The 2,956-nt window shown below is 46.0% G+C and overlaps 1 non-coding gene across 1 annotated transcript; it reads left to right on the forward strand.

Moving 5' to 3' along the window:
* Positions 1-309: 309 nt before the first annotated feature.
* Trnaa-cgc lies at positions 310-382 on the forward strand. The gene has a single exon. It is a non-coding gene; the product is annotated as a tRNA-Ala (tRNA).
* The last annotated feature ends 2,574 nt before the right edge of the window (positions 383-2,956 follow it).

Here is a 2,956-nt window from a genome sequence, read left to right on the forward strand (position 1 = left end):
AAATGTAGGCCTGGCGGTTGATCTGTTGAGAGTTGTTTTTATCTGCTCCTCTATCAAGTCTGTAGGGCAATTAGTTTCGGTTTAGTGGGTCCATATTGACTTTAGGAAGTTTATTCGCGGTTTTATGGAGAATTCAATTCCACTTACCGAGTTACGTAAAAAGGCTTGTTAAAATCTTTGGGGACTTAACAGGAAACTTCATTTTTGGCATTAAAACAAGCTGTCATATGCATCATACAAAGTACGCAACGCATCGTATGGAGTACTGCGTTCCACCACTACTCATTTTATTTCCTGTTACACTCACCGGGCGAGGTGGCGCAGTGGTTAGCACACTGGACTCGCATTCGGGAGGACGACGGTTCAATCCCGTCTCCGGCCATCCTGATTTAGGTTTTCCGTGATTTCACTAAATCGCTTCAGGCAAATGCCGGGATGGTTCCTTCGAAATGGCACGGCCGATTTCCTTCCCCATCCTTCCCTCATCCGAGCTTGCGCTCCGTCTCTAATGACCTCGTTGTCGACGGGACGTTAAACACTAACATCCTCCTCCTGTTACACTCGCAAACAGAGCGAGCGAAGATCACTGTCAATATTCCTCCACACAAACTGCAGTAGCAGCCTTCTTCTGTCGCTTTCCAATGCAAATTCTCTATATTTCCTCAATAGTGTCTCATAAAAACAGTCTCATCTTCCGTCCAGGGATTCCCATTTGTGTTCACGGAGCACTCCCCAATGCTTGCTACATGTAACAAATGTACCAGCTCGCTTCTGAATTACTTTGATGTCTTCCTTTAACCTGGCCTCGTGCAGATCGCAATCAATCTAACAGTACTCAAGGATGGGTTGCACTAGTGTTCTATAAGCGGTTCTCTTTATAGTTTAGCTACACTTTCCGAAAACTCTCCCAATAAAACGAAGTCGACTATTTGACTTACCTATTGGTGCTGTTATTTACTCATTCCAGTTCATATCACTCTCTAACACTACGCCTAGATAAGTAACCGATGTGACTGTGTCAATCAGCACAGTACCAAAGTTGTAGTTAAAGATTAAGTTATTGTCTTTCATGCTCATCTGCATTCATAACAATTTTGTACGTTTAGAGAAAGATGCCTGTCATCATAAGAATTAGAAATTCTCTCTATCTTTTATCCTTCTCCATTCACTCAATGACGGCATCTTCCCACAAGCCAAGTGTTGTCAGCAAACAGCAGTACATTGCTGCTCATGCTTTCCGTTAGATCATTTACGTATACAGAGAATAAGAGCAGTCAGATCACACTTTTCTGGGGCGCTCCTGACGATACCCTTGTTTCTGATGAACACTCGCCACAGAGGACGACGTACTGGGTTCTAGCACTTAAGAAGACTTAGAGCTGCCCACATATCTGGAAAGTTAATCCATGTCCTCGGATCTTCGTCAACAATTTGCAGTGGGGCGCTGTGTCAAACACTTTACGGAAATCTAGGAATATTGAATTTGCCTGTTACTCTACATCCATGGGTCGTAGTATAGCACGTGAGAAAAGGGCAAGCTGAGTTTCCGACAAGTGATGCTTTCTAAATCCGTGATCGCTTGTTGACAGAAGCGTTTCCTTCTCATGGAAATCATTACATTCGAAATCAGCGTGTTTCAAAGAATTCTGTAGCAAGCCGCTTTTAAGTCGGCCCCTGTGTTAGCCCTACCACAATCAAACACGAAATTCATTCTCCAGATGAATGGATCAGCTCTGGGCATAGGAGTGCTTTTGTTGCAAGAGCAAGAGGGAGCTAAGAATGCGGAGGCTAGTGTCTCAAGGGGATTAAGTGAACTACTCGTACAAAAAGGTGATCTATTCTTGAATTGGAAGGACTGACAGTTTTGTTTGCCACTGGGACATGAAAAGATTGTCCCAGAGACCGAAAACAAAACTCTCAGGTGAGTGTTAGCCAGACCATGGAAGACTGTGAGCCGTGGCTGGCTCGTGCTACGCTTTGGATTAAACCTTGGTTGCTATTCTATGTTTAGTCTCTCGCACTTACCGCGATTATGCTGTTATCTTCTCTTTCTGCGGGTGGAAGCAAATGTGTGTATCGATATTCGCACCTTGGACTATCTTTCGCCTGGCGTTTACGGTTTCCAGCTGGGCTGTGTGCAGTCAGTTGGTTGGTTGGCGTGGGGCAGCGAGGAAATCTCTGCGGTGCTTCGTTTGGCCGGGCCTGTTGGCAGCTTGTATGCAGTGTCGGGGTGTGTGATGCTGTTCCCATTGCTACGAGGTTCGTAGCTCACCGATCCTGGACATGATAGTTGAGTTTTGACTTAATCAACCAGCAAGTCACCACTGTTCACATTGTGTCGTTCGGAGTTCGTTGTCGGGTGTTAGGATATTCCCGCGAGAAACAACGTGTGTTTTGAACTTGGCAAATTTTAGCAACCCTCCAGTGGAGATTAACTGTACTTGGTTAATTGAAGAGCACCAGCGGAATCTTCAGCCTTGTGGCCGTTAACGTTGCGGTTACCTGCCTTGGTCGTTGACGTAAATTCAGGCAGTGTGTTTTCTCTCAGCGTGTTGTCGCTGTCCAGCACGGTGTGTAGATTGACAGCTCAATGTATAATTGGTTGTGGGTGCCAATACCTTCTACGTGGAAACTTCCTGGCAGATTAAAACTGTGTGCCCGACCGAGACTCGAACTCGGGACCTTTGCCTTTCGCGGGCAAGTGCTCTACCAACTGAGCTACCGAAGCACGACTCACGCCCGGTACTCACAGCTTTACTTCTGCCAGTACCTCGTCTCCTACCTTCCAAACTTTACAGAAGCTCTCCTGCGAACCTTGCAGAACTAGCACTCCTGAAAGAAAGGATATTGCGGAGACATGGCTTAGCCACAGCCTGGGGGATGTTTCCAGAATGAGATTTTCACTCTGCAGCCGAGTGTGCGCTGATATGAAACTTCCTGGCAGATTAAAACTGTG

Source organism: Schistocerca americana, chromosome 5 (assembly GCF_021461395.2).
Source record: "Schistocerca americana isolate TAMUIC-IGC-003095 chromosome 5, iqSchAmer2.1, whole genome shotgun sequence".
NCBI lineage: Eukaryota > Metazoa > Arthropoda > Insecta > Orthoptera > Acrididae > Schistocerca > Schistocerca americana.